Genomic DNA, 8,001 nt, shown 5'->3' with positions numbered 1-8,001 from the left:
CAATCGTTCAAATAATTGTTCTGTTTATAAGATGAACATTGTCAATATATTAAGAAAATTCTAAATAAATGCTATTTGATAATCACCTTAGATTACTCGAAAAAATTATTTGATACGAAATTAACTAACATGCACTGTTGGTCCTTTAGGGTTTGAAGTCAACATCTAAGAATGCATATACTAAATTGATCAATTTATATGTGTGGAGTGGATTACAAACTAGAATAGGACTTCTCATCAAGACGAGGCTCATCATCTCCCCTTTGTTAAGAAGGATTTGGCAACAAAATTTTCAAGCTCTTCATCTAACATTTTATCCTCTAAGTCAGTGGCGGAGCCGCATGTAGTTGAGGGTGGATACGTGCCCGCCCCGAAATTCGAATTTTATTCAGTTAGTTAATTATTTTATTGATTGTGTCTATCTTAAAATTTTATTTATGTTCATCCTATAAAAAATTTTGTGTTACTAGCATATGTGTACCCTCCCTAAAAATTATTTCTAGATCCGCCAAAAAAAAATTAAGCATTAAAATATGTCATAACTTTCTTAAAACTTTAGGTTTATAAAAGAGAGTTTCTTATAATTTTCTGCAGCTTTCTTCTGCATAGGTTTCATAATGGGTTTATAAAAAGCTTTCATCTTTTCTTATTTTATTATATAAATTTTATTATATAAAATAATATTAATATGATCGAAGGTCTCTTTCTCCCTCTACTCTTCTACCATAACTTTATTTAATATTTGAGTTAAAATAGAATCTTAGTTATGAGTACTAGTATTTTTAATTAATACATTTTCAGTTTTTTGTTCTTTTAGGCCATGGAATAGAATGTTTCCATATATTGATTAAACTAATAATGTATTTGTTGTTTCATCTGCCTGTTAATTTAAAAAATATGGGTATTTCTTTCCTATTGGTTGCAGAGTATCTGTCAGCTTAGCCATGAACCACTCAGTTCCTGATTGGAATTTTGAGTCTGATCTCCCAATCTCCAACCACCGAAAATCATTGGGGTCTGCACCAGTTTTTCAAATAGGGGACCGCTATCGTTATAGCGGCCGCTATTTTACGGTTCTTCCAATAGCCAAGGAGTCGGCCTTGATGTTCTGCACTCGATAGATATGTCGAATAACCCAACGCTTTTTTGGAAATTATTCATACAACCTATTTACTAAAGAGGAATACAACATATTTGTCTTAAAAGGGTCCCTTAAGTCTGTCACACCCCACCCATGAAAAATAAACCCCCACGATCTGTTAAACCCCCAAATTTTCAAATCTCTAAATCCAAAAATTTTCTTCCCCACCGACCTTCTTTGCCACCTCGATCAGCCGATGTTTGACCATCGTTCTTCGCTCCGATGCCATCAATAGACTCACCATCGAACGATGATCAAAACCCAACCACCCTCCTGTCGTGAAACGCTCTCATCCGCCACGAATCGACGTTAAAAGCACCGTGGAGAACCTCCCTCGTTGCCTCGATTTTACGCCGATCCCGGCCAAACCGTCGGCCGTAGTGTCTCACCACCCCCAGCAGCATTGTGTTCCCTGACTTGTTTCGCTCAAAACCCAACCAGTGGGTGGCGTCGTCACTGCTGGTTCCGTCAATCTCCGACGTGGGTAAGAGTTTAAAAGTTTTCTTTTAATTTCGATGGATTTTGGATGATTTTTTGATTTATTGTGGTTGTAATTGGTAAGTAGTTGAACAGGTGCAATCGGCCGCCGTTGCACGCTCCCTCACGTGCCGTCGGGTGCCCGTGGACCTTGTCTTGGCCTGGAGAAATTTCCAGAGTCGGGCTGACCCGACCTGCCTGGTTCGGTCTAGTCACCGAGTCAACTCGGTCTGAGTCAACTCGTATGAGTCAACCCGTTGACTTTGACCAAAAAGTCAGGATCCCATTTTATGTTTTTCGACGTCTTGAATCCGAATCCGAAGTCTGTTTTGTCAAATTCGCACCCGATAAGCCGTTTTTCTTAAGTCAGTCCACAGTCACTTGAAAATCGCTCTCGATAATAAGCCGATATTTGAGATACCATGCTAAGAAGTAAACAACAGAAGATTGTATTGCCAAAAGTTCAGCCAGCAAAGACGTCCCTGAACCAGCTGAGTTTGAAAATTCCATCAACGTTCCTAGGCAGACCTCCTACGCCAAACATTCCATTGCATCCATCACCAAAGTTTTTTTTTTTTATTTCTTTTACGTATAAGTTTTTTTTAGGGATTATTCATAATTTTGTAAGTTATTGACGCAAAACTAGACAATCCAACAAAACGTAAATCATAATTGTAATTTCTATGCACTTGATATTGATAGGCTAAGTGAAGGGAAAGCAAAGGGCGTCCATAACAACTTGTAGAAGTTGATACTGCGCAACATGTGATGGCTTTCGTTTTCAAACAGTAGGTATGCCAAAGGGTCCAGTGTCCGATCATCAATGAAGAAGTTTAAAGTCATATCCTATATGCATATTATCAAATGAACCAGCCACTACCAGACTTAAAATAACGACTCAACACAAGCACGCTTTGGAGTTGTTCCATTCAATTTGCTTCTCATATTTGATTTCAGGATCAACACAGGACATCTCTACTGTTCTGCTACTCGGTGGAATTCTGGCAAATGGGTCGAGGGAGTGGCGGGGAGGTTGTCACCCTAAAAATTTTATTTTCTTATATATTTTAAAATTTTTATTTGTATTTTCTATTCATAATTTGTTTTTTTTGTCTCCTTTAAATTTTAAAATTTTACCTTACCTTAAATTTTATTAGTTTACCCCAACATTAAATCATATGTTCGTTCTTGCCTATGTACATATATGTAAGAGGAAGTTTGGTTGTTCTCATAAATAGAATCAAGAATGATTATAAATTAGATATTTTTTCAATTCTTTTAAATATTCAAACTCGCTTAATTCATATTAAATAGTAACCTATTTTAGTTTCATTTTGTGCGAACCATGTTTAGATTCTCTTCAAATTTTATTTTAGTATAATATTTAATTCATATTGTAATTATTTGATTGATTATTGGAGGTTATATTTAATAACCTGCTTGTAAAAAACACGGGCAATGATTGAAGGAAGGCTTCACCAATGTGGATAACATTAGGCAATCTTTGCAACGGTGGACCTACGTACATGTTAACATCAATCCTTCTATGAACCTCCCAACTTCCATGACAAAGAAAGCAGTTCCTATGGACCATTAATATGAATGGCTCCAATTAATTACATAAATTATCTATATTACACGTCTAATATGGGACAATCTATGTAATTAATTTGGACATACAATGCATTATTACTCTAACACAAGATTGATTCCACTAAAAAATATGATTTCTAATTTTTTTTAATATTTTATAAACATTTTAATTTTTTATAATAATTTATCATTTTATAATTTCTAATATCTTTAAATTTTATAATATTTATTCATTTAAATATATTTAGTAATTTTTAATATATTATTTTTTTGAATATTTTAATATATTTATCTTTTTAATATTTTAAATTTTATATATTTTTTAATTTCATTTTTTAAGGATTAATTAAACCTCCAAACTTTCTAAATGAATCGATTAATCCATTGATTTTTTTCTTTAAAACCAATTAAACCCAAGACCTATTGAATAGTACACAGCCTATTAAATTATTTTTTTGAAAATTTTAGTGGTTGAAACTTGAAAGAATAGAGGAAGTGATTTCAACCATCACTTTTTTTTAATAAATAATATTTTTAATAGGACTATCGAACTGAAGAGCTATAGCCCTATGTGTACTTAATGTGGCTAAAAGGATTGCAGTATTGAAAGAAAAGCCTGATGACTCAACTGGGCAAGGTTGTGATGCAGGCGAACAAACGCTAGCATCAGTGACTGCCCAAGGGGACGTCGGCAGGGACGGAGCCACGAAGGGCTTGGGAGGGTGTGGCCCCTCCACCCAGCCAAAAGTTTATTTTTTAACCTTAGTTTATATATAAAATTTAAATATTTATGGGATAATTATAAAATTGCCCCCAAAATTTAGAAAATTTACAGCTTGCCCCCTTCAAGTTAATCCGTGCCTGAATGTCGGAGACTTCTTTCTTGGTTATATCATGTTTGTTAGTGATTCCGGTGATAATAATGGCAACACCAACTGAGAATTTCTCCACCACCGACGACTCCACTTTGTTATCACAACATCATTACAATTGAACGGAGCAGAGAGGCCGCGACTGTCCCGCCCCACCAGCCCCCTCCATCCATGCTTGTAAGTGAATGTTGTTTAGTGAGCAAGATTTAAATGGGGCAAACAAGGCTAATAAGAATGTGCTCGTTGTACTACCTATGGACTTCAAAACAATGAACCACGAGACCATGCAACATTCTTCCTCTTCCCACATTGGTGCGGGGATGGCTTTGTTAGAATAATTGTCCGGTTTGAGATTTATTAACTGGTCAAATGATTAAAGGTGTTCACACTATCTTATTTTGCGGGAATTTGAATTTCGATATTTGTCTTGAAAATTTAATACATCTCTACATAATCAAAAGAAATGAATAATTGTCGGGGGCTTCGATCAACTCCAAATCCGTTGGAATGAGGAAATGAATTTAACGTTTCAACTTGATCAAAATCATTTTGAGGCAGCTGATTTTCATTGAAATTAATTTGTTGAGGCCTACAAGTTGCTTAGCAAAGATGTCGTCTATGGTAACCTTGTTTTTATACATATATACAGTCTATTTTTCTTGATTAACCTTCACATATAAATAGTCATTTATGTTGTTTGGTATTAACCATTACGATAACTACGCTACTAATAAATTAATCTTTTGAGATGTGTCTGAATATTAATTTTTATAATGTCAAGTGCAGCTTTAAAGACCAAATAATGCGCTAATAGCAATCCATATAAAATCCGGAACCATGGATCCGACAATAACCAGAAGTAATCTTTTTAATAATTGATTTCTTTTTTCTTTTTTGGTTGAAACAGGTAAGATGGCAGCCTAGCTGCCCGTTCTATCAACAATTAGCAACTCCTCAGTTTCCTTAGGGAAATTTTACAGAAAATTATGTCTTCCTGATACTTCCATATCTGCTTGGTGATGAAATCCGCGACGCGGTTGATTTCTCTAGGTATGTACTTCAACTCGACTTCCCAAATTTTCTTTAAGAGTTTCTCTATGTGCTGTAGAATAGTAAATTTTCTGTATTCAGCCTATTTTTTTTTTGATAAAGCTGATAGCTTCCTTGTTATCGGATTCTAAAATCACTTTCCTTTCTCCTCTTATCCAAGGCATATTTAATCCCTTGTGAATGCCCCACAGTTCTGCTTTCAAGATGGAGCAAGTCCCTATTCTTCTGCCAAAATCCCACTGCCAATTTCCATTGTGATCTTGGGTAATTTCTGTCATTTGTATCGGATGTCATTTCTACTTTGTGTGCTTCCAGACTTGGTAATTTCTGAATTTTGTATATCTTGGGTCAGTCTTATAGCTTGTTGAATAATAGTTTCCCTTTTAACCATTTCTGAGTCGAAGATCGCCTGATTTCTTCGTTTCCAAATGTACCAGATTACAGAGCTGAAGAAGGTAGGCCAGCTCTCTATTCTTGGCGAAGGGCGAACTACCCATATCAACAAAGTTCTCGGGCAGAATCTCAGCATATGGTTAATGTCTTCTGTCTCGTAGTTACACATAGGGCAGCTTGCATCCGTCGTCATATGCCTGCGCACTCTTTCCGAATTGGTCAGATCTTTTCCAATGAGCCATAGAAAAGCTTTCTTTAAATGCCTTTGTTTAGTGGACTGCTATTTTTTTTCTGCAAATATGCACGTCTGATGAAGTGAAGGTTGGTCTTCTTAGTTGAATTCCTCGTTTTCTCTCGATTTGATGCATAAAATAATATTAATAAATTTCACTGGCATCGACACCTGACAGCATATCGTGATGCAGGTAAGAGTAAGCTTCATGCGATTTAATTATCCATCAGCTTAATTCAACTACATATAAGCTGATCATTGTCTACAAATACATATATGATATTGAGTGCTCTTCTTCTTCAACTATCTAGATATACTCTCCGAGATAATTGACAATAACATCCCATGATGTCATTAGCCAGCTAAGCCACGGGTGCTACATCGGCTCCATCGTCATCGCCCCCGTTATTTTCACTGTAAATAAATAGACGAGTGGCAACTAGGCGGTCGGTGATGAGCTTCTTGGAGAGGCCTGCTGCAGATTGCTCGGTATTGTCTAGCACCATTGTAGTTGTTCACTGACCGTCCTCTAGAACTAGAAGAAACTACTTTCAAGGGAAAATATCAGGGGAGATTGCTGTGTGCTGAAAAGAAAGCACATGTTCTCCTATTTATAACCGGAAAAAGTAGCACTACCATTGTTCTGAATTACAGTTACAGTCCCCTAAAGTTTTATAAATTCGTCTCTACTAACATAAATTTCTGTTTTCATCCTTGATTATAGGCACAATTACAGGTGTTACGAACGAGAATCTGATAGCACAACACGATAATTATAATTTGTAGTATTACGGTGAGCATTAGGGCCGCATGTTAGAAGTATGTGTGGGTTGCACATGAGAAAAGAGGAAAAAGCAGGAAAGGGAGAGTGATATTGTATCAACTTGTGGTTGATTTGCATAGATTGTACTTACATGGCGACCTGCGGTCCCACGCATGAGCCATTCTCATGTAGGGTTGTTGCCCACTTGTGGAAACATAAACCCTACACACTTTTGAGCTTCATTGCCACATGCAACTTATATCTACTTGGAAAACATACCCTATCTTTTATTAACTCGCTTACTCTTGGGTAGGGGTGTAAACGAGCCGAGTCAAGCTCGAGTATTGGTGAGTTCGACTCAACTCGAAAACTCTAAAATGAAGCTCGACTCAAAAACTCGCAAGCTTAAAATTTTTAAGCTCGACTCGAACTCGAAATCCTGAACTTAAGCTCGTGAGCAGCTCGAAAAGGCTCGAAATGAAAAAAATTCTTAAACTTAACTAGATTGAAACCTCAAACTCGAACATGAACCTTAAATGCAAGAAAACCTTACTGTATTTAAAAAATTAACACATAAATGTTAATATTATTAATAATTTATTTTTTTTAAAAATAAAATCTTAATATATTATATTTTCGAGATGCTCACGAGCTTTTCGAGTCGAGTATCAAGTAGCTCGTTTCGGCTCGTTAAGAATTAGAGTCGAGCTCGAGCTCAAGTCCATTCGATCCGAGTATTTATCGAGCCTTGACCGAGTCGATCTCGAGTAGCTCAAATTTGTCTCGTCTCATTTACAGCCCTACTCTTGGGTACGATATAGAGGCAGCAATTTTTCACATATTTCATTTTTTTCCAGGTAAGTGATTCATAGTATTAAATAATAAACTAATCAAGTAGTGTTAGTGGTTAAATAAACTATCGTAATTATCCCAAATTAATAAAAAATAAAAAATAAAACCACACAATGTATATGAATCAATGTGAGAAAATTCTATACGAATGCAGCCTGCAAGCAGGCCCGGATTCATCTTCTAATCAATATATATGAAAAACGGTTTGTTGCAAAAAAACCTACAATGAGAAAAAAATTATTTCTAGGTATTGCGCATTACCGTTGTTAATAGTATATGTTAAATATTGACTCAAAATTTTGTTGAATAGAAAAGGCTAGTAATTGTATTATTAAAAAGTGAAAATATTTAAAATTATAGTAAGAGTTTATAATTATTATAGTAAACTAAATATATAATTTGGATATTTTCTTATAACATTGAAACTAGTCACTTTAGATCATATAAGAATCATATATGAAAAAGATTAAAAACCCAATCAAAAGACTCGGACAAAAATAGATCCAAACAAATTTGATTGCATCGGCAAGCGAATCACAAAAGATAAACTATTGAAAGACCATCGAGAACCGCAAATCAGAGACGAACGACATGAGAAACTATCCACGAATGCAAAACCACACATCTA

At 35.5% G+C, this 8,001-nt stretch overlaps 2 long non-coding RNA genes across 2 annotated transcripts; both read left to right on the top strand.

Moving 5' to 3' along the window:
- The first annotated feature begins 1,299 nt into the window (after positions 1 to 1,299).
- On the top strand, positions 1,300 to 2,404 carry LOC120130824. Its single transcript, XR_005516869.1, has 2 exons — positions 1,300 to 1,625; positions 1,707 to 2,404. It is a non-coding gene; the product is annotated as an uncharacterized LOC120130824 (long non-coding RNA).
- Positions 2,405 to 4,953: 2,549 nt separating this feature from the next.
- LOC120130722 lies at positions 4,954 to 6,703 on the top strand. Its single transcript, XR_005516852.1, has 3 exons — positions 4,954 to 5,133; positions 5,294 to 5,397; positions 5,571 to 6,703. It is a non-coding gene; the product is annotated as an uncharacterized LOC120130722 (long non-coding RNA).
- Positions 6,704 to 8,001: the final 1,298 nt, after the last annotated feature.

Source organism: Hibiscus syriacus, unplaced genomic scaffold (genome assembly GCF_006381635.1).
Source record: "Hibiscus syriacus cultivar Baekdansim isolate YM2019G1 unplaced genomic scaffold, ASM638163v2 tig00110548_pilon, whole genome shotgun sequence".
Taxonomy (NCBI): domain Eukaryota; kingdom Viridiplantae; phylum Streptophyta; class Magnoliopsida; order Malvales; family Malvaceae; genus Hibiscus; species Hibiscus syriacus.
The sequence above is the reverse complement of the archived record's forward strand: the minus strand, read 5'-3'. Positions and strand labels throughout refer to the sequence as shown.